The 24,440-nt window shown below is 40.6% G+C and overlaps 1 long non-coding RNA gene across 1 annotated transcript; it reads left to right on the top strand.

Moving 5' to 3' along the window:
• The first annotated feature begins 661 nt into the window (after window positions 1-661).
• On the top strand, window positions 662-2,263 carry LOC148315953 (uncharacterized). The gene is made up of 3 exons (XR_015840494.1): window positions 662-727; window positions 1,386-1,505; window positions 2,106-2,263. It is a non-coding gene; the product is annotated as an uncharacterized LOC148315953 (long non-coding RNA).
• The last annotated feature ends 22,177 nt before the right edge of the window (window positions 2,264-24,440 follow it).

The following is a 24,440-nucleotide window of genomic DNA, read 5'->3' as shown; positions in this document are numbered from 1 at the left end:
AGTCACACACCAGCTCGGGTTCATTCCCTACCAGAGAAATGACATTCCATGTCCCCAGAGCTAGGCGCTTTATGTTGCCGGGGATTGGACTGCCTTTGACTGCCTCCTAGCTCAAAGGAAACCCAAATTCTTTGGTCCCGCCCACTGGTAGTGAGCCGAAGCCCTTGTATTAAATAATAAATAAATACATAAAATAAAAAAATTAATAAATTTAAAAAACGGACCGATCCACTGCTTGGGTTAGTTTGACCCACCTTGAGATCCGTTCCCACTCAGTGACAGTGTCTACAAGCCACTGCCACCAGGCCAGTGAACCGACGTCCAGGCAGTGACAAAAAACGTGATCAAATTACATTGCTCATCATAAGGTGTTTGTGAGACGCTCTTTGTATGTTTCCTCAATTAAGACCTGTTTTCCATTGGTGTATTTGAAAAAAGTGGTGAACCTGTTAAATTCACTACAAAACGTTAAGAAGATGAAAGTAATGTTTGAAGGAATATTATTTTTCTATCGACATGCCGGCGGGCGGGCACAGATAGAGAGTGATAAAGCAGCACCACCCGCGCGGGGCGTGCTGACGAAAAGGCAAGCGCTCCTCCTCTCATCGCGTCCTTATTAAGACAGAAAAAAGACGCTGTTGAATTTGACCTATTCGCAGTTCGAGCAGGTGCTTAACGCTGGAGAATATCACCACTTCGAAGTTCGAACTGCTGTTGAAACGGAGAGGTAAGTGTTTTTCGTTTGTTTTTATTCAAAACATGCCTCGAGTGCATTTGTTCATGGTTAGAGATAGTTGTGTGGAAAACACTATACAAAGTAGCACCATGGATGTGGGCCTACAACACTGGCCTAGCAAACATGTGCTCCTACATCGACATAATTGACGAGCTCCAGTTAAGCATTGAATAATTATAAAACGTCATGGTGCTTTTACTCATTTAAAGAACTAAACCGACGCGTATTTTCATCCGGTGGTCAGGTTTGCATTGAATGTGAGCACGAGGGACGCTAGCTTGTTGCGTTAGCTTTGCGGAGCTAACAGCTTGCACTTTTGTTATAGAACAACAGAATGCAAGTACCATGATAATTTCTGTCATTAATTTTTGTGTAAGACACGATGTTCACTGGTTAATTACATGATTCTTAAAGCAAAGGTTACTGTGAATGCAATTTTGGTAAGATTTTTGTAGTCACACTGCATAAATCTGTCTGTCTGTTGTTTAAACTTCAATATAAACTATTATGGTTGAAATCGTTAATTGGGATGGAGGGATTGATATTTTTTTAATTTATAATTTATTTTTCTTACACTGATATTGTTAAAACTCCATTTAGCCTATAGTATTAATAATTCTCAACACAAAACTGTCTTTTTTCTTTATAGAATAAACAATGCCTTCCCTGAGATGCAGGAAGTCCCCAAAGCAGGATACTATTGAACATGCAGTCAAGGGTCTGGACAAGACTGCAGAGTTAGAAGCGAAGTATATAAACTCATTTAAAGGTATGATGTTAACGCTTTTGCTAAGATATATTATTGTTTTCTGATAACCAAGCTGACATCGTTTTTTAAGTGGTTATTTTACATTAAGAGTGTCTTGACCTTTTCTTTTGTCAGTTTCAAGTTATTTCAGTGAGCGTGAAACCTGATGGTAGGAGTTCTATCTAAATTAAGGCTGTACTTGATGACGCCCTCCGGCATTTTTATACCACAATAGACCGGTGAACAAGTCCGATATTGATAGTCTAGTGTAAAGCACGTTATACGTCACAGAGATCACGTGACGCGATCCAATATGACTGTGTATACAGTGTATGTCATTGTTATGAAACTAAATAATCTTAAAGTTTTTTTTTTACGTAACCAGGTGCCATTGACATTTGTACTTTCAGTCCTAATACATACTGGCTAATGCAATGCTGGAAAATGAATTTTGGCTGGTCTGTTCCTTTAAAATCATAAAGAAGGGCTCTGCTCTATCCCTCACAAGAAGCAATGTTTCAAACCACCCTACATTAGTATAGTGGCCCAAATGAATATGATGACTCCTTATTTGTGTGCTTAAAAATATGACGAAGCTATCTTGATTTCCCTGTTAACTAGGTCGAGGAGTATTTACCAAGGCCCCTTTCAGGAAAGACGACTTTATTCTTTATTATGGAGTACAGAGGAAAATTGATAGATTCTGATAAATCTCAACGCAGGAAGATGGATGGAAGAGGCACTGTCTTTTTGTTTGACTTCCGCCGGCAAGAAAAAACTTGGAGGTGAGGCAAAGATTGAGATGTTATCTTATTTTTGTTTTTATTTAAAAAAATAAACACATACTCATCCCATAAGTGTTAGGGGAAAAATCATTCTCTAAGCAAAAATGTATACCGTATTTTCGCACCCAAAAGACGCGCCGTGTCAAAGGGCGCAACACCTGTTGAGGCCGCTATTTCTGTCTTTGTAACATATACTGGACGCACCGCCTGACAAGACGATAGCACAGCTGCTGTTAGCATAGCATGAACTTGGCAGAGCTGCCCACACTGACACAGCCGATAGCAGCCTACTATGCCCCAATAACATGAGCAATCACCCCATTGTTGCAGCAGACGCCAAGTCTCTATTGACAATAGCTGACAATGGCTCAGGCCAATATTAGGTGCATTGGCAATAGCCTACAAAGCAACGTCAGGGGAGGGACTTGGCTGCTCACCACACTCCTTAGAGTCACGGTTTAAAAAAAAAATAAAAAACTCATCATACAAGCAAACAATGAAACATAGAAATAAGATTAACACAAACATGTATCTCTCATGCCATCAATATACCCAAAAAAAATGAAAATAATACAAAAGCCACTCAGCCTTAGCTAATTCAAGCAATGCATTCTGGGAGCAGAGACCCACAATCCCATAGCTGTTTAGAGAGATTTGCATGGCTGTTTAAAGAGATGTGCTGTTATGCTTTGGACTTTTTGTCTGTTGTCTAAACCTGGGACGTTTCTTGCTTGCAATAACATAAATGATAAGACAGACTAAAACATTGTGGACAGCTGCCCTTTGTCCAGCTTTTTCCAACACCATCACCCAAACATTATAGTCAGATGGTGTATTTGTCACGGTCGATTGTAAGCATGGACAACTCACTCTTTGCCCAGCAGGGTGTGCTAACATGCACTTCCAACAGCTTGTTGATGACAAGGGCTGATGGACGTGAGTGGTACTTTGTCCATTTAATGGACGCATCGACTGACAGGGCGCTTTGTTTGCTTATGACTGCGAAAATACGGTGATTACTTTTATTCATGCGTTGAATCTGTACAAATGAAAATATAGACCATGAAGTCTCAAAGACAAGCTGTTAATAGGGTCTGATTCCAATAGAAATTTCTTGTATGATTTTATTTAGAAGATTTAAAAATTGTGGATTTCCTATTTTTATGTTTTGTGTACACAAGATTGTCTCAAAGATTAATTTCTGACATTGATTGAATAATTGTTTTTTTTTTTTTAAAATCTATTTTAAGTGTTGATGCCGCTCAAGAAGATGGCAGTCTGGGAAGACTGGTTAATGATGACCACATGCACCCCAACTGTAAAATGAAGAAGAAGACAACAGAGGACAGACCACACCTCTGTCTGTTTGCGCTCCGAGACATTGATGTTGGCGAAGAAATAACTTAAGACTATGGACCAGCTGGCCTTGGAGAACACAGGTTTGTAAGATGCATCTTTAAGTACAATAACAGAGCCCACTTGTGGTGTTCTGGTGATGTAGTTTCCAATTAGTTTGGCAATCTAATAAATGTATGTTGAGGTTTCTATGGAAGTTGAACATGCTGACTGACTGGGGGAGTTCTCCATTGTCCACTATCTGTAATTCAAATTTGTGGGTCTGAGTCAAAGTTTGGCTCTTCAGGAACAACGAACTGGTCAGGGAGTGACAGTATTACAAAGTTCTGCGTTACTCTTTTCTGGGCGGTGGCCCTGTTAGGCCATCATATGCCATATTGCAAATATCCCCATTGTGGGACTAATTAAGGACATCTTTATGTTGTGGTTTCCCTACCAGAACCAGCACCAACCCTGTATATTCATGATATAAAACACTGTTTCAATTTGATATTTAGCCTTTCTATACTGTAAAAATAGAAGACCCCAGGCTTTCCTGCGCCCCCTTGCCCAATTGGTGGTGTTCAGGAGACAACCTGGGACTGAAATATCAGTCACAACCAGTGTTGTTTTCGTCACTGATGACTATGACGAAAATACTTCGTTAACGCCCCTTTTTTAATGACGATGACAAGCTAAACGAGGTTCTTTTATGACGAAAACATGACGTGATGTACATGAATTTTTTTCGTTGACGAGACAAAATTGTTAGCATGTGGTTCATAAATTATTTTATGTTGCTTTTAGTGAAATAAAGCCACAACAGTTGCCCAACAAAATGTTTTGCTTCTCTGCTTATTTTGGAGCAGTGAGCATTGATTCCACTGTTGCCACTTTTTTCTGTTTGTAATGAAGAATCCTTTGTAGTCCATCCAAAAGTCTTTGTTATTGGGTGGAAACCTTGAATGCCTTGTTTTAACTCAAATGGACTTAAACCCATCCATCCATCCATCCGTTATCTGTACCGCTTCTCCTCACTAGGGTCGCGGGGGGTGTTGGAGCCGATCCCAGCTGTCTTCGGCAGTAGGCGAGGTACACCCTTGAATTGGTGTCCAGCCAATCGCAGGGCATACATAGACGAACAACCATCCACGCTCACACTCATGCCTAGGGGCAATTAGAGTGTCCAAGCAACTTGCCATGCATGTTTTAAGAATATGGGAGGAAACCGAATTACCCAGAGGAAACCCACGCAGGAAGGCCGGAGCCAGAATCGTACCTACGACCTCAATATTGTGAGGCCATCCTGCTAACCAGTTGGGCCACCGTGCCGCTTGGACTAAAACCTTTGTGAATAAATTGACGAAAACTAGGGTAAAACTTTTTTTGCGTTTCCGTCGATTAAAACTGGACTAAAACCCTTTTTTTAGTTTTCGTTGACTAAAACTGGACTAAAACTATAACGAATTGGGATGACTAAATGTGATGTAAACAAATCAGCACTTTGTCCAAATGACTTGGACAAAATCTAAAATGCCTGCCAAAAACAACACTGGTCACAACACGCGTCTACAGAAGATTAATTGGCATGGGCGAAATTAATTAGTTTTATTTCATTCATGAGCTTATGTTTTGTTTTGGGTGGCTAAGGCTTAAAATGTGTAAAAATCTAATCCAACCTCAAATATAATTAATTCAATAAATTTATGATGCTACTAAAACATCGAAGCAGCCTCCTCCAGGCTTTACAGACTCAGAAATGGAGGTATGCGTATCGTGTACTCATCCTGTCGTGTCTCGAGATGTTAAAATTGCAGTTAGATAGACGTGTGCTGATTAGACAAGACTTCTAATATATCTGGTGTCACAGGATATTTGTCAGTGAATGTGTATGTCTGGTTTGAGGCTCACTCAGCTTTTTCTTGTGTTGTGGGGTCCAGTTGAGTTGAATTGCGTGTCAGGTATGTTGGCCATCTGACACCCAACTGTCAGGTTTGTGTTTGTGGGGACCCCGTAGAGCCATTTTTATTGTTGACATAAATCATAGCTAATCATCTTTTCCTTCATTATCATATGAAATACAGTTAGGAGTTGTATGTGCCTTTACTATGTTATAATCTTAGAACCTACCAGCCACTACAGGTGTCCGACAAGAAGACTTTTGGCTGTCCTGTGCTCCATTGCGCCCCTGGTGGCGTTCAAAAGACAACCTGTGACTGAAATATCAGTCACAACATATCTCTACTGAAGATTAATTGTCATGCGCTAAAGTAATTGGTTTTGTTTCATTCGTGAACTTGTTAGTTTTTGTTTTGGGTGGCCAAAGCCTAAAATGTGTAAAATTCTGATCCATTTTCTTTTTTTAATTCATTAAATTAATATTCAACTTGTTCATTAGGATGGAGGACAACCGACAATGACTGAATCGGCTGAGGTTGATGCCACCAGAACATCGAAGCAGCCTTCTCAAGTTTTGACAGACTCTGAAAAGGAGGTATGCGTATCATGTGGTCATCCTGTCGTGTCTTGAGATGTTAAAATTACAGTTAGATAGACCTGTGCTGGTTGGACAAGTTTTCTAATATATCTGGACATAAATCGTAGCTAATAATATTTTCCCTCATCATCATATGATATACAGTTATGCCTAGTATATGTCTTTACTATGTTACAATCTAAGAACCTACCAGCCACTACAGTTCTCTCATTGGGAGACTTAAGCTTTCGTCAGGTTGTCGACTGCTGCATTGCCCTCTTATTGGCTTTAAGTACACAACCTGTAACTGAATTATCTGTCAGAACAGAACCTATGTGTCTACAGCAGGTGATTTGGCATGTGGATTCTTCAGATTTTTAGAAAATAGGTAAAATTGTGATCAAAAGTTTAAAATGTCTAAAATTCTGGTATAGTTTGCAATAGTATATCTATTAAATCATTTCAAAACTTCTTAACAAGGATGGAGAACATTGGCTGTGACCGAATTGGTTGAGGTTTAGATTACCAGGACCATTGAGCAGCCTCCTCGGGATCTACAAATTTAGGAATGAAGATATGCATCCCATGTTACAATCCTGTTATGGCCCGAGGTTTTGAAGTTGCAGTTACATATTGGGCTGGGCGATATGGCTGATAAGTACATAGCGATATAAGTATTTCATATGGGTCCATCGATACACATTGAATTCTTTTTTTATATTATTTTATTTATTATCGTTTTTATTTTCCAATATTTTCACTGCCCTGTTAAAAAAACATTTAATGTAGTTTTCCTCCCGGGAGCTTTTTGTTACGGTCAATTAATTTTGTTATTACATTATTTTGTCATATCATTCATCAATATTTTAGTTTTTTTTTTTTTTTCAAATAGAATTAAGACCTTTTTCTGTGCAGATTCCTCTGGGGATTAAGTATTTAATGGGTTCTCAATTTTCTCTTGGACTCTGATGCAACCCAGTCTCCTCCCTTGGACAAAAAATATGGGCTGAATCTTCCTTGGAATAACGACACAGATTCTGACGAATCATTGTCAAATCCTGCCCCTGAACTTTGCGCCTCAGACCCAGACCATATTACTATCCCAAGGCTCAGGAGGACCAAAAGTATACAGGTAAACAACCCATATAGATTTCAGGGAATCTTACAAGCAAATTGCATATATTTTATTGGTCTCCTGCCTTCTATCCTTTATATTTCGTTGTTGTTGTTTTTTAGATTAAAAAAACAGGCTGACTTTGGAATGGATAAGCATTATTACTCCAACTCAGATGACAGTGGAGATGAATATATTCCGGATACAAGTGAGGCCTCTGATTCAGACGGAAGTGAATCTTTGAAAATTGTGGACCCTCTCTTGAAGTCTAAGAATGCCTTCAGAGATTTTTCTCCCACACCACGAATCTCAAAAGCCACCTCAACGCAGGTTGTTAATCAAGGGCGTTCACCCGTTCGGAGGAGTAGCAGCACTGGTGTGATTCTTGAATTCTATGGCTCTTCAAATATTTGTGCAGTTTAACACAAATCATCCAAAATAGAATTCAAGCACATCTGTGACAGAAATTCAAATTCAGAAGTCAAAGAGAGAGAACAAAAAAAAAAATCTAATGCTGCGCTTCTTCCGAAGACATATACTGTAAACATTAAATGTATGTTAGGACAATCTTGAAAAAAGTATTAGAACACCCTTTACTTTTATTTCTTGTTAATTTTATTAACCAAAATATGTCCATTTTTATTACAGATTAATGAATACAAAATTAAAACTCTAATCAGCTACTTTTTAATCGTTATATTTGTATAAACAAATGTTATACATCTGTGTGTTAACTTATACAAGAAATGACGGAAAAGCAAGGGTGGTTTAGTATTTTTTTATCGTATATAGTCTGTATAATATCTTTAACCTATGCTGATGCTGTTTAATACTGATTTAAATAATAATAATAATGTCATAATCTGTTGGTTTTACATGAACAAAACCTTTCAAGCACTTTTTAAAATTCTAAATACTACCTCTTGTCAGTAAGTTGGTTCACAGCACTGCCTTGGAGTGAAAGTGTGTAGTGCTGAGACAGTCGGTATGTGCTGAGTCGTCTGACGTTTGTGTGACTGGTACCCAGGAAGGTAGCAAAACCAGGCAGTGTGTATGTCGTACCCAGGAAGGCAGAGAAACCAAGCAATATGTATGTGGTACCCACGAAGGCAGAGAAACTAAGCAGTGTGTATGTGGTACCCGGGAAGGTAGCAAAACCAGGGAGTGTGCATAGATACAGACCCCAAAAGTGATTAAAACCAAATAAAGTCCCCAGAAGATCATCTGTAGTCAGGTGAAGGACCCTGTACTTTGTTCAACTCATTTACTCCCTTAGACGTACAAAGACGTCTTTTAATGCAATGGCGCCCTCTACCAAAGACGTATAAGTACGTTTCCTGTCTTTTTTACGTCATAGTGTACATAAGGGTCTGATGCAACCTCTGACTGAGAATCAGCCTTGTCCGCATTGTGAATCATGTAAAAATCACCCAGCAGGGGGCAGAGGTGCAAAAGATCCGCCTTGAATCTGCGCCAGAGGTACAAATGGGGGGCGGGATCCTGGGGTAGACTTATAAGTGTGGAGAGCAGCGTGGGTAGCAGCAGCATCGGCAGCACTAGCAGCAGTCGCATTAGTAGCGTTAGCAATGAAATCCTCCAAGCAAATGACGATCGAGGAATGCGTTTTTGTAAAAAAAAGCTTCCTAAAAGCATCAAGGCGATGGAGACGCTTTGGTTGAGAGGATGACGCTTCGTCGTCGTCACAACAAACAGGCGTCTAAAGAGGGTGCGCGTGCCTTGCGGCCTGCATCGCCTGCCTTCGGACAATAGCCAAAGCAGCTGAGAGTCCTCACCAGATCCCCCCGAACGAGGAGGTAAGCGCTCGCAAGTTACCATTGAACATGTGGTTTTACCCCTCATGCTTTTATTGTACATATCATGCATCTTGCGGGCAGAAAATGTCGCATAAATGTGCAGTTAGACGCGAGCGTATCTCCTCCCCGACGAGAAAACAACAATACTGAATGGTGTGGTAATCATGCATACTTTCTAAAATTCACAGATTGTGCATCCCGCGGCAAGAAAGTTCCTCCTCGTCTTGTTGGTGTAAAGAAAGGTAAATTATAATATGAAACTTCACACGCCAGCAATAAAATGCAGCAATAAATATATATTTCCAATTGTTTATATTTCTGTAATTTACAGGTTGTGCATCAGGAAGCAGTGGTTCCGGATGGCGTCACACTGGATGGCAACCGAGGAAAATCGACTTTACAGCAACCCCTGGACCACTGAATGCCGCTGCCCATTTGGAGTCTGAGGAGCCAGCTGATTTCCTGCAGCTGTTTCTCACGGATGAGCTTCTGCAGCACATCGCGGATGCCAGCAATCACTTCCCAGACAATTATTTTCACACAAACCCCAGTGGACAAACACAAGCTCGCCTATTTTCCACGGACCAGCAAAGCCAGACCACAACGAAAGTGTCGGGTCTGTTTGCGCAAAGGCAAACGGAGTGAAACAAGAATGTGGTGTGAACTATGTTGTGTGCCCTTGCATCAAGGCAACTGTTTTATTTTATATCACACAAAAAAAAAGTATGTATGACACTGATGTATTTCATTTTTGTACATAGTTCAACAGTTCAGTCGTTTAGTGTTATGTGCAAATAAATTTATTTTATCAAAAACATATTTTTTGTGCTTTTTTTTGTTATTTTATAGAAGGCATGCATTATTTAGATGTTAGAGGTGTCATAAAAGCCATAAATAATAGTGTCAAAGTTCAAATTATGGTCAAAATGCATCAGTTTACAAAAAGCTCATTTTCTCAGTTTTTTCCCCAGGGATTGGAGTTTTCATGAAATTTAGCTATTTTCAAATGCCGATTGTTCAAGAATGGAAAAAGATAGGAACAAACATTTTTTTTCTGTTGAAAGAAGAGAGTCTCATCTTTCTTCGGGTGTGCTCCATGTCTATATAGCATTAGAATACAATATTCTGTGGGCCTTGCAATATTAGTCAAAACCCAGGAAAACTCTGGGATTGAGTGGGTTGCTCCAGTGAAAATGGCTGGTATTTAATGAGTTAAGACTGGTTAGGACATCCGGCTCGCAGTCCCAAGGTGCAGGGTTCGATCCCGGGACCCAGCTTTCCTGTGTGGAGGTTGCATTTGTGAGTGAGTTTGAGCGCAGATGGTTGTTCGTCTTTGCGTGCCCTGCGATTGGCTGGCAACCACTTCAGGGTGTGCCCCGCCTACTGCCCGTTGACAGCTGGGTAGGCTCCAGCACGCTATCCTTGTGAGAATAAGCGGATTGGATATTACATGTATGTGTTTATGCCCTAGGCCAGGCGAGGGCAAACTACGGCCCGGGGGCCACATGCGGCCCGTTAAAAGTTTTAATCCGGGCCGCCGAACTTGAAAAAAATTTAATGAATAAACCTTGTTAATGTTTTATTTTCTAAACACTGTGGTTTTCAAAGACAAATATTATTGTTGGAATGCTTTTATTCACTTTCATATAAAATTAAATGTATTTTTTTTCTCAGATGAGGTGAGGTTTCCAAAACACTCCATCCATCTGCTCCTGGTCCGGCCCCTCTGTCATATTTTAGAACCCATTGTGGTCCTCCAATCAAAAAGTTTGCCCGCCCCTGCCCTAGGCTTTGTGTCTTTGCTTGGTTGACTGTGTAATGAGTGTATGAATGCATTTCTTTCTACCAGACACCTTGGACTTCCCATGGCAGATTAATAATCTATTTTATCTATCCATCAGGGTCACGAATGTCATTTGATGAGTAGAGAATTTAGAGTCTCCAATTAACCTAATATACATGGATTTGCGCATGGAAACCTGAGAAAAAGCCCTTAGTCCTACTTTTCCATCTGAACCACTTTATCCTCACGAGGGTCACAGCCGTGACATCCCAGCTGACTTCAGAAAGTAAGTGGGCGACGACTCATGATCTCTTGGTTGAATAATATTGTTAGGGGCTCAAAATGGCCCTCTACAATAAAATGGCAGAAGAATATTACATACTCTCTGGCAGAAGAATATTGCGTTTTTTTGTTTTGTCCAATTAACTTAAATAAAACTTGGGAAAATTTAATGATTACATGTAAACCAGCTGGTCTTCCCCATACCAAGCCCTGGCTAAAACTGACTGAAAAATGCATGATGTGTGCCTTTTAAACTCCTCGGCCCATCCACTATGCCAGGGATGGGCAAACTTTTTGATTGGGAGGGGGGGGGGCACAATGAGTCCTAAAATACATTTAATTTTAAACGAAAGTGAACAAAAGCATTACAACAATATATATGTCTTTGAAAAACCACAGTATTTAGAAAATAAACCATTAACAAGGCTTATTCATTTAATTTTTTTCAAGTTTGGGGGGCTGGATTGAAACGTTTAACGGGCCACAAGTGGCCCCCGGGCCGTAGTTTGCCCAAGTGCCCTAAGCCAATTGATTCTAAAAAATAACAGTTTTCTTCATCAAAACAACATTTTATGATCAACATAAATGTTAGTGAGTACATAAAGGTATACTCATTCGATCTATCATAACCCCATGCACTTAGACTGTACAAAAAAAAGAAAATTTTTATTTTAAAACCTAGTATTTCGCCATGACGTCACACGCTAGCGTCAAGTGCTTGGCGCTAAAAACCCGGAAGTAACAGCGGCGCTCGGTTTGAAAGTGGAGAGTTGTGCATGGTAGGCGAGTTCGGGAGAAATGTTTGTTGAACACGAGGACTGTGGCGTAGAAGATGGTTTAACAGCGATCTAGTGCGCACCCAACCGTGATGGCTGACCAACGAAATAAATGTGGACCGACGGAGTGGACTGACAGGACGTGGAAAACAGGTGTGTGGCATGTGTGCGTGTGCACGAATGTGGTAGCGCGTTCACTATGGTGGCAGCGATCGCAAAGCAGCAGCACCACTCCTTGACAAAAGTATTGTACTTTCTCTGATGTTTTGGGTTTGCTCTGCTTTGGGGTTTGTAGTTCTGGCCACGCAAAAGTAACAAAGCAAGTTCTTGGATGTCTGCTTTTTTCTTGAACTGTTAATTGGTTAACATCGTGGCTCTTATTTTTATCTAATGTATGGAGTTTGGTGGCTATCTATATGCACAACTATATTAGTTGCACTTGAAATTGCATACAGAAAATTAGTATAAATAGGTTACGCTATAAAGTATAACAATATTAACAATCGTTATTGTTGTTACTGTTTATTTATTTTATTTTGCAATAACTGTGCTCCAAGCTTAGCTGTTGTGCCAGCTGCCAAGTAAAAATATGTAATCTCACTCAATAATAGGAATAAATACTTAACTAACATCTCAATTTTTCGGGTTGGGCTGTGGGGGAGGGGAGGGTGGCTGCCTGACATAAAGCAGACTGTCCTGCACATGCGCAGACCAGCCGAGTGTGTGAAGTGTGCGTATGCAGTACCGGGACCGACCACTAGACAGCGATCCTGAGTAATTTTTCCGCACACACATTTCTAGCACACTCGTCTTGTTTTTGTGACCTTCCTGGGAAGCCCTGAAACTTTGACAGGACCTCCCCCTGAGCTTCTTATCACTGAATTCAATGCTCTTTTTTGTGGGGCCCAGATTTTTGGTCCCCACAAAAATTTTGGTCCCCTACAGTGGGTGTGCTGTCCGATGTTGGTCCCCAACATGTAGCTTATACAAACACACACACACACCCCTACTTGTTTTTGTGACATTGTTGGGCCACCTGAGCAAAACTCACATTGTGGGAACCACCCTTTCTAGTGGTTGTACAGCTCTGAAAAAAATCAGGCAGTGTCCAGGAATTTAGTTAAACACAAAAACCACTTCAAATTACCAATTAATGACCTGGAGGTCAAATGAGTGACTCAAGTGCATGTAATTCAGTCACTGTAGCCCAAAGATTCTCTGGGCCAGTGGATGAACCATTATTCGTCTTGGACAGCATTGAAGCAGGCCGTAGCCTGCTTTCTAAAGCTGAAAGACTTACTGACAGAGTAAAGGAAAATAGAAAGGAGTTAATCACATTAGGTGAAGAAGGCAAGATGAATTTATTCAAGAGAACTGTCAAAGGAAAGTATTTGACCTGCGACGACTTGGATAAAGCAGAAAGAGAACTTGTGAAATACTGTCAAAGGCGAAGTTTCAAAAAAGATTTAGCCATATTTGAAAAACAAAAAAGGGTGAAGAAAAGTAGCCCACTTTACAAGTTCAATATAGTACTTCAAGATGGTGTCATGAGGGTTGGTGGACAGTTGAGCCACGCAGCCATGCCTGAAACAGCAAAACAGCAAGCCATCTTGCCAAGGATTCACATAACACAAAGCTAGTCCTGAGATACATTCATGAGATTACAGCTCACGCTGGAAGGAACCACATGATGGCTAATCTGCATCAACAGTTTTGGATACCTCGAGCTGCTAGAGTCATCAGAAGAGTGCTACCTGACGATCCGCCTTTCAAGAGAATTGGCGTTGATTATTTTGGTCCATTCTAAGTAAGTAGGGTTAGAGGACAAGTAAAGAGATACGGCGTGATTTTTACATGTCTCGCTGTACGAGCCGTACATCTGGAAATTGCATCTTCACGTGACACAGATGCTTGTCTCAACGCAATCCGAAGATTTCTTGTCAGAAGAGGACAAGTGAGAGAGATGTATTCTGATAACGGAACCAACTTTAGATCAGCTGACAGTGAAATGAAGAAATCAATCAAAGAATGGAACACTAAGTAAATCGAGAAACACTTGCTGCAAAAAGGTATTCAGTGGCATAGCAATCCCCCAGCAGGTTCCCACCACGGAGGAAGCTGTGAGCGACTTATTTGGTCTGTGAGAAAAATCCTGAATGTCACTGTAAAAGAACAAATTTCGGGTGAAGAAAGTCAATATACCTTGCTTGGTGAGGCTGAAGCAGTTATAAACAGCAGGCCTATCACAAGGACATCTTCCGACCTCAACGACTTGGAAGCACTCACACCCAACACTCTGTTGTGGCTGAAGGTCAAACCTGAGTTACCTCCTGGAGTCTTCTGTAAAGACGACCAATACGCCCCAATACGTACCTCTGGGAATGAGCTGGTCAGCTCTTTAAAGAGTATTATGTAAGTTGAAATACATTAATCCATTTTTCTTTTTTGGACCATCTTTAACTGTGTAGTGTGTAATGTCTAAAATACAAAATGATCAGATTTTAGGGTGCAGTTGACGACTGTGGCACAGGTCCTCGCTCTACAAGTGCTAATAGTCTTCGGCAAAGAGAAAAATCTGCCATAAGGTACAGAAAACATTGGCATCAGAGTAAATGGATGCATGTTTTTGCAATGTGCGAGGAAACTGGCGAACTCAGAGAAAACTACGCAGGCTTGGGAGAACATGCAAACTCTACACAGGAAGGCCGGAGCCGGAATCGATCCCACAACCTCTGCATTGTGAGACCATCGTGCTCACAAGTCGCCCACCGTGGCGGCCGTCCATTATGAATGCCATCCCACCATCCATTATCTGTACGGCTTCTCCTCACAAGGGTTGCGGGGGGTGCTGGAGCCTATCCCAGCTATCTTGGGGCAGTAGGTGGGGTACACCCTAAACTGGTTGCCAGCCAATCGCAGGTCACACAAAGACAAACAACCATCCGCGCTCACACTCACACCAATTTAGGGTGTCCAAACAACCTGCCATGCATGTGTTTGGAATGTGGGAGGAAACCGGAGAACCCACGCAGGCGTGTGGGAAACATGCAAACTCCAAACAGGAAAGCCGGAATCAATCCCGCGACCTCTGCATTGTGAGACCATCGTGCTAACAAGTCGCCCACCATGCATCCCTGCTAAATAAATGATTAATTTTTACATTTTAGTATTTGTAAGCGATCTTGTGTTCATGACAGCATTTTCAACAGTGTGGGTGTTTGTATGAAAGCATTTCACTCGTGTATGGGCATGAGCATGTTTCAGTTGTATTTATGAATAACAATAATTTCACAATTGTGCCTGAGCGCCTTTCACTGGTGTGTATGAGAATGTTTCACCTATGTGTATGAGCGCATTTGACGAGTGTATGAGCAACAACTATTTCACTAGTGTGTATGAGAGCGTTTCACTCGTATGTATGATAGCGTTTCATAAGTATGCATGAGCAACAACAATTTCACTGGTGTGTAAGAGTGCATTTCAGAAGTGTGAAGCGATTCCTGACTTTTGTCCCCAACGGCACCTCATACTCCCCATCTCCCGCTCACTTCTCCTGACCCCATGAGCCATCCCCGTTGCTACTACATGGAGATTTGATGTGTTTTTTTGTTTTTTTTTGTTATTAGCTTCTTCAACATCTCTTCTGATTCTCATCTCTTCTCTGGCGCTCGTCTCCGCCTGTCTGATTTGAAGTCGACCTCAGAATTTGCACTATTTTGACATGACTTCTGTGGTAATCACTACTGACATATTGTGTCATTTGCTCAATAATACATTAAAATTATAATAAATAATAAAAATGGGTCCGGTGCCGAGCTCTGGCTTCATATCTTTAAAAGTGGTCTTCTCAAATCTGTTACTAATGGCCTCTAAATCGGTTGTGGTCGAGAAGGGGCAAATTAGACCTTATGGCATCTTAATTTGGTCAAGTCTTGTACCCATTTTCAAGGCCAGCGACTATTGCTTTAGCTATATACAAGAAAAGGATTACTCTGAATATACACAACAACAAATCCCAGATGTCCATCCCAAATGTTGTTTCAAAATAATCCAGTTCAGATGATAAACAAATGTATTGGTATGTTGAGGTCATTATTTCAAATCAAAATATACACTTCTTTTTCAGACAATGGGGAGGATCGAAGAAGTGGAAAAGTTGCAGGAGTAACTTCAAAACAATGCAAAGAGACAGAATCTGGAAGAATGTCAAGTTTGTCCATGTTTATATTTCTGGAATTTAGTGGGCGTGCATCTCGAAATGTTTGGGGATGGTTCGGGCTGCCAGACAAGACTTTCACTGCGAGCGCTGGACCACTGGATGCTGCGGCAAACAGCGGACTTCTTGCAGCTATTTATTACCAACAAGCTACTCCTGCACATCAATGATGCGGATGGCACAGACTGCTTTGCAGACAATTATTTTGAGGCAAAACCAAGAGGTCTGTAAGCACTCTGAAAACAAAGTAAAATATTTGACACCCACGGCAAAGAAAGCCATGCTACAGCATAGGGCTGGGCGATAAACCGAAAATTTACCGTTACCGAAATTTATTACAATGACCGAAATCATTTTGCCCATGTCGGTAAATTCGATGAATAAAAAAAGAAAAGCCTTTTGTCTGCGGCAATGTTCATGCCCCTTTAAGACCGCTACAGCGCCTCTAGTCATGTGACTCCACCCGTCTGTCGCTCTCGTTGCTGGCGATTCAAATCCAGAAGCTTTCTCACCACCCACAACACAACCATGCTGTGCTGAAAGTTCAAAGTGAGAAGCAAGGTTCGACAAGTGACAACAGCCCATGAACGGAGGCGACACCATACGAGAGAACGTCTCAGAGGTGGACGCGATAGCCTAGCACATAGCTAAAGATAAAGCTCGTCTAGTTACGTGGCGCGCACAGGATTTAAACGCTTCATGAAAGCCGTATTTCCCGATATGGACTACATCGGGCCGGGAGCTTAGACATGTCAAGCATTTTGCATCTACATCCGACTTGTGGTCGGGTCGCAACATGGATCCCTGATTGAGCCTAACTGTGCATTCCATAGATGACAAGTGGCGACTGCGCAGCAGAGTACTCGAGACGGCACATTTTCCCCGATAATACCCACTTGTTTATTTGGCTTGCATTGACATTTTCTTTCATTTTATTTCGCGTTTTTTTATTTGCCATTATTTACATCATGAGAGCATCTTGGCGCAATCTATTTGCAGAAAAAGATTTCGCAAGAGGTACCCTTTTTCTTTGTGACATTGTTCAAGTCATGCAAAGCAAGCTCAGGGTTCGCGGTTAACCGCTTCCCGATTGCCCGGGGCAAGTGAAATTTGGCCACGGGCAAGGTAAAATTATGGGCAACTTGCCCGACCGGGCAAGCATTTTTTAAAGCAGCCAAATATCTTTAATTTTGACGAAAACGGTGGTGTGATCTGTTTGTGTGCACTGTATGGTGATGGTTTAACCCAGACAACCCCTTATGTTTTGGTATGGTCCATTGGCCTTATCGGGGGTAATGGGCGGGCGCTACGGGGATCAGTTAGTTCAGTGAATGTCGAGTTAAAGTGGACGTCAATAAATCCCGCAGTATTGGAACTCGCTGTCGTAGCATCCTCATTTGAAGTTTGAAAAACACAACAAAAACCTACGATATTTTGGCCGAAAATTGACAGCCGGAAGTTTTCTTACCTTCTGCGCATGTTTACGAGTGGCGACGAGTTCGTTCAAATCCGAACATTTCGGATTCCTCTGACATGACTAAAATAGCTCGAATATTTTTAAGTAGACAATTCAGTTGTGAGTAAGGAAGGGAGTAATATTTGATTATTGGCTGTTAATTCATTAGCTCCATGATGTGACCTGACATAGTGTCAGTGACTGTGTTCTGTTTATGCTATGAAACTTATGGAGGCAGCACCACAGGCACTGGTCTTAAAGGAATACACAAATTTGCCACACTCATAATTTACTCATGTGATTCCTCAATTAATACGCTCTCCTGGACTTAAAATTGATCATCTGGATTGCTGTAATATCATTTTCCCAATTTAACATGCAGATTTGTTAATTATTAAAACTACAATTAACATTTTCAATAACTGCACAGGATGATACATTTGCTCTTGTGAGTAGGGTTTCATGGTTGATGATGAAAACAAGATTAATTTATGCTTATCAGATTATATGTTTATTTACATTTGTGGCGCACATTTTACAACCATAAACATTTTATTCTTAGAGAAAAAAAATTGTCACTTGCCCAAGTCGGGCAAGTAATTTGGCCACTCGGGCAAGGCAAATTTTAGTGGCACTTGCCCTATGGGCAAGCAGTTTTTAAAGTTAACCGCGAACCCTGCAAGCTATTTGGAATGTTCATACAAATGATTTTTGTACTTTTATTTTTCATTGAAAGTAAAGTGTACCAGTTGGTCAATAAAAAAAACAGTCAATATGCAATTCCTGCATTTATTTTGATTTTAGTCCACGTGGGAATTTATTGTGCATTTATCGTTATCGAGGTAAAATTGCTCGATTTCTCGCGATATTGATTTGAGGTCATATCGCCCAGCCCTTCTACAGCATGTATACAGTGTGAGACGTGTTGTGTTCACTTGCTCCAAGGCAATTGTTTTTAAGTGTATACCACATACCCAACGAATTGTGTAATTTGTATGGCGGGGTGTACACATGCGTTGCAAAAACACATGCACACACTGTCACTCACGCACTTCCGTATATAGTTTATTTCAGCACCTTTTGTCATGCTGTTTTTATTTTATAGAAGGAAAGCATTATTTTGATGTCTGAGCTGTCACGAAAGAAAAAATAGAACTGTTGAAGTCAAGTCAAGCTTGTGCTTGAAATGTTTGTTCTTAGTTTCTCAGTTTTTCGTGAGCAATAGGAATTCAGTTATATTCAAACGCTGTCAGGTAAAGGCTCCATATTTTTATAGCATTATAGCACACTATTCTGTGGGCGCTAGAATTGAAGGGTTTGCGTTAGTAAAAATAGGTGGGATTAAATGAGCTGAAGTGTATCTCTTGAGTGCTCCTTAAATATTTGCCTGTGTTGGTATATTTTATTTTGGTCGTGTCATGTTTATTCTTACGCTGAAAGAGACATGAGGTGTTCGAAAAAAATAAATGATTTTTTTTTTCCCGGTCAAAACTACCAATGGTGTCTGTTTTTTTTCCCTCCGTGAAATGTACGAGTTATCACTTTGACGCACATGATGTCACGTGGCTGGAGGACTGGAAACTTGCACGAACAACATTTACGTTGAAATGTAACAATGACACATATATCGACATCTAACAAACATGCATGGGCATCTAACATTGACACTTACATTGACGTCTATAACATAAACCATTACAATCACATCTAACAAACACGGACATCTAACAGACACATCGACATCCATCATAAACATTTACATAGACATCGACATCTAACCAACCTCTACATAGACATCTTACACACATCGACATCTAACAAACATTTACATAGACATCTAACATAAACACATCTAATATAGACACATAGATTGACATCTAACATCGACACATTGAGATCTAACATAGACATACATTGACATCTAACATAAGACTGTTACATCGACAACTAACATCGACACAAGGCTTTGTCAAATGACACGTCATGACGACATATACAGAGACACAAGGCACAACAGCATATTTTTGGTACAAATTGAACCCGATATGTTAGCTACCTCGTTCGACTTAAAGGGTTAGCGAACTTGTTATGGTGGTTGAGGCGTGGTGGCTACCCAGCTCGTGTAGTGTATATTAAACTTAAGTTAATAATTTATGACCAGTAAACACGGATGTTGTAACGCAAAACAATGTTCAAATGTTAGTTTTTTTTCAACACATTTCATGAGAAAAAGCTCTACTTGTCTGTGAGAAATGTATGTTGTAGACCCATTATATAACACAATATTACACAATTTTACATTGGAATTTCATTTAATAAAACATTGACAATTATCTTTACAAACACTGTGTATGATTCATCTTTTCATTTGTTGTTCAATGAGCAAAACAGTGGCGATCAAAACAGTGCAAATTAAATGACATTTTATAGGTATCTGGTTGCAATACAGTGAACCCTCGCTACTTCGCGGTTCACCTTTCGCGGGTTCAGTGCTTCGCGGGTCTAAAAAATATTCGGGGGCATTGTAGTTTTGCCGAGCGGCACGACGGGGCGCTGGAGTGGTTAGACGGCCGGCGTCCGCCGAAGAAGAACGTGGGCGAAGAGGAGAGTGGACAAAGAAGAGCACGTTCCCCCGGGCACGATTTGGGGCGACGTTTCGCGCGGTTCGGACCGTACCAGAGCTCCGGCCAGCGTGCGTGGCAGTTAAGCCGAAGAGGAACAACTTCCGCCCGGGCACTAGCGGGGCGACATTTCGCTCCGTTCGGGACCGTGCGAGAGCTCCGGAGGAGACCGGCCGGCGTGCGTGGTTGTTAAGCCGAAGAGGAACACCTTCCGCCCGGGCATGAGCGGAGCGCGAGGCTGTCAGTTATGAATGAATAAATGAATAAATAAATGAAGAATGCCAGGGCACACCGGACGGCGTACCAGCAGGTAAAAGTCGAAGTAATTAAATAAATACAAAAAGAAGTAATTGAATAAATACAAAAATAATGGCTGGGGAATAAAAAAATGTTTTAATAATTTTTTTTTTTTGTTATAACATGAATTTCACCCTCTCTCTCTCTACCCGTATATATATATATATATATATATATATATATATTATTATTTTATTTATTGATTTTTTTTAAGCATTTTTGAAGGTGCGCCGCTACTTCGCACTTTTTTTTTAAAGCATTTTTGAAGGTGCGCCGCTACTTCGCACTTTTTTTTTTTTAAGCATTTTTGAAGGTGCGCCGCTACTTCGCGGATTTTCAGTTTTCGCGGGTGGTCTCGGTCCCCATTAACCGCGATAACCGAGGGTTCACTGTAGTAAGTTACATTCTAATTTACATTGACAGGTAATGGAAATGACTACTGGTAACCTCAATTGAACTGTATTTCAGTCAGAATGCCTCAAACATCATAAAAAAATAAAACGTTGAGTATTATTTCTCCTTCAAAATGTCAGAAGAAATACTCTATAATGGCCTGACGACATTAACATAGCTTATAGTATATAGCAGGGGTGGGAAAACTTTTTTATTGGCGGGCCACAATGGGTTCTAAAATTTGACAGAGGGGCTGGACCAGGAGCAGATGGATGGAGTGTTTTGGTAACCTCATCTCATCTGAGAAAAAAAATACATTTAATTTTAAATGAAAGTGAACAAAAGCTTGTCTTTGAAAAACCACACTATTTTGAAAATAAAACATTAACAAGGTTTTTTTTTTTTTTTTTCAAATTCGGCGGGCCGGATTAAAACGTTTAACGGGCCGCATGTGGCCCCCGGGCCGTAGTTTTCTCACGCCGGTATATAGCATAGCGGCATAGGTTCCCTCGTCAACATCAAGTGAGTTACCCTCTTACCAAGACCAAAATACGGGGCTCTCCATCTCCCGGTCACTTCTCCAGACCCCAACAGTCACCCTCGTTCGAGAACTTGGAGATTCGATGTTTATTTTTTTTCCGCTTCTTCAACTTCGTGTCTGATTCTTTTCTCTTCTCTGGCTCCAGGATTCCGCTGTCAATCAGATGACGATTGAGGCGGGACTTCCGGTTCAAAGTCACCCTCAGAGTTTGCAACCATTTGAGATGGCTTCTGTGGTAATAACAACTGTCATAGGTGCAATTTGCTCTATAAAGCATTAAAAAAAAATAATAATAATAAATTACAAAAAATAGTCAAGTACAGCACTCGTCTCATAAACTAGGTAAGAATTTAGCGTTACTAACGTTGCTACACTATAAAGAGTGTTTTACTGACTAGCTAAACCCAGTTTGCTTAAACTGATCGTACACTGGACGAAATCTTACCGTTGTCTTTTTACAAATGGATTATGAAATTGTTGCAGAAATTGTTTTGCTGTGACGGAGGGCAAGTTTTATAAGGTTCGTTCATCGGGAAGGTTTTATATTAGACGAGGATGGTCTTGTTCTTCGGATTTTTTTTTTATTTATAAAAGGCCGAGCATTTGTATTTGCGCTCAGACTGTGTTGCACAGTGCACACGAACCAAAAGCTCTAAAGAAAACACAATACCCGATCCAAACGGAGGGACGTGTTATCTTTATCTTCCACACCGCCTATCTTGTACTGGCTTGCGGGGAGGTGCTGCCGCCTATCCCGTCTGACTTTGGGCGAAATGCGGGAGGGACGACCTGAACAGAGAAATACAAAAAGAAGCAGTACAGCGTCAGTGTAACTCCTTACGGGATAATATACTCGTCGCATAAACAAGGTAAGAATTTCACGGTATGCATTTTGGTGAACTATAAAGCGTGCTTTACTGACTGGAGCGACGTCGAGTTAGCCTAAATGTATCGTGCATTGGACTAAATCTAGCAAGTTAGAATTATACGATTTGTTCTTCGGGAAGGTTTTATATTAGAGGAGGAATTAAGATCTTGCCCTTCGGACATTTTTTGTGATAAAAGGCCGAGCATTTGCATTTGCGCACAGTATTAGTCCACGAAACAAGAAATACCCATGTACAAATAACTTGCAATTATAATAGTTGGAGCTGTAACAAAGTGTTTTTCATACGGTGTTGTATAAAATAGCAGGAAATTAGAACACAAATTAAAACACGTACAGTAGATACAAGAAGAACAACGACAGTCACATGTTGAGTCGAAAGCTAAAGAATAAAAATGTGTCTTCAAAACGTTTTAAAAGTGGACAGAGAGGGGGCTTGCCTAACATTCAATGGAGAGTCAGGGAATGGACTCCGAGTGCAAGTTTCAGGCCATCTATCTCAAGAAAGAGCTTCTGATGCACCTCAAACGGGTACTGCAAATTTAGTAAGTTCAGCGCATAGTTAATTCCCATGAGCAGGAGACTGGCAACATTTCCACAACCTCATTTTCTTAAGCAACAATGGAAACAGAGGCATGGGATGTGTCTTCTTGTCCCTCACTTGCTTGGAAGACATAGAGTACGTGTGTCAAACTCAAGGCCCGGGGCCAGATCTGGCCCACAACCTAATTTTATGTTGCCCGCAAAGGGCAAATCATCTGCATCAACTTCCTGTTTCTAGCATATTTTCTTCACAACAACACTGAGATATGAGATATTGCCAATTATTTGTTACCAATCCTCCCCTTTTAAAATAAATTGAAAAATTGTTGAACAATTACTTACTAGCTTCTGATTTCAAAACTGGCTTTCCAATCAATTTATATGGGTTCACAGTCCCTCTGAGGGAAACCACAACTACGATGTGGCCCGTCCATAAAAATGAGTTTGACACCCCTGACATAGACCTTCAGTACTTGCTTGGCCTGGTCCTCTTTTGCTTGTTCTCTGCTGACTTCCTGAAAGAGCATATACATCCATGGTTAGGTGCATAATGTCCCAAATTTGTGTTTGCTTTTTATAGTTCTGAATATCGCTGTCTTCAGGCAGTATCCAAGAAGCTCCAGAATCTTCACCTTGCAGGAGACTTCCAATGGCACGTTTTTGCAATCATTAACACTGCATCATCCAAAGAGAGCAAACCATTTTCAACATTTGAGATTGGTCAGTAATATTTACAAGTAACACCCACTCGTGTGGATTGACCAATAGATTAGATCTAGAAAAACATGAAATTACTCAAATTATGACAACATGTTTCAGCCGGACACCAGTGATATGTGACAGTATTTGCAATCTGCATTACATGTTTATAACAGCATATATGAGAATCAAAAAATAAATAAAAAGGGCAATGAAAACGGAAATTAAAATAGAAACCTCAACCTCAAGGATAGGATTTTTGTAGAAATCTCAAAATCGAAACTTTGGACCTTCTGATTTATTTTGTCAATTACCCGAAAGTAACCTTTGCCAAATGCCAACCCTTTAGCCAGAGCAGGTCACATACTGGCAGCAATTAATTTATTTGAATATTGTGACAAATAAAAATGTTTGCTGCACAGTCTATGAGTTAATTGCAGCTTTAAAAACGTAATACTGTTGTAATTTACCTGGTAGTCCGTGATGAGTTCCTCTGCAGACTGTCCGAGGAATTTCATCAAGGAATGGATTATGCCCTCCCTTCCAGCTTCAACGTTTTGCTATTTAAAAAGACACAAGATGATTAAGTGTCTTAAATAAATAAAAGCTCACATATGCATTGCTTACATCCCAAAAAGTGCATCTCAACTTTAAATAAAAAAAATAGCAAGATATCCATAAGCTCTAACAGATCTTTTATTGTTTTATTCTGTTAATGCTTATGATGGACTTATCCAAAATAGTTTGATGCAAATTCTATTTGCAGTAATAAAACACAACCCTCTTACATGACTGAGTGAACTGAGCATAGGTCTTATTTCAGTGCCAGTAACTCGGCCTTTTTTTCCAAGTATCTCCTTCAATTCCAGGGTGTAAAGTTCCATCTTGGTTAGCCAGGTTCTCTCAAATTGAACATATGTAATTTGTTTGAACTCTTTC

Source organism: Idiotropiscis lumnitzeri, unplaced genomic scaffold, assembly GCF_059441095.1.
Source record: "Idiotropiscis lumnitzeri isolate Australia: NSW breed Sydney's pygmy pipehorse unplaced genomic scaffold, RoL_Ilum_1.0 HiC_scaffold_30, whole genome shotgun sequence".
NCBI classification, from domain to species: Eukaryota; Metazoa; Chordata; class Actinopteri; order Syngnathiformes; family Syngnathidae; genus Idiotropiscis; species Idiotropiscis lumnitzeri.
Note: the sequence above shows the minus strand (reverse complement) of the source record. Positions and strands in the feature narration are given on the sequence as shown.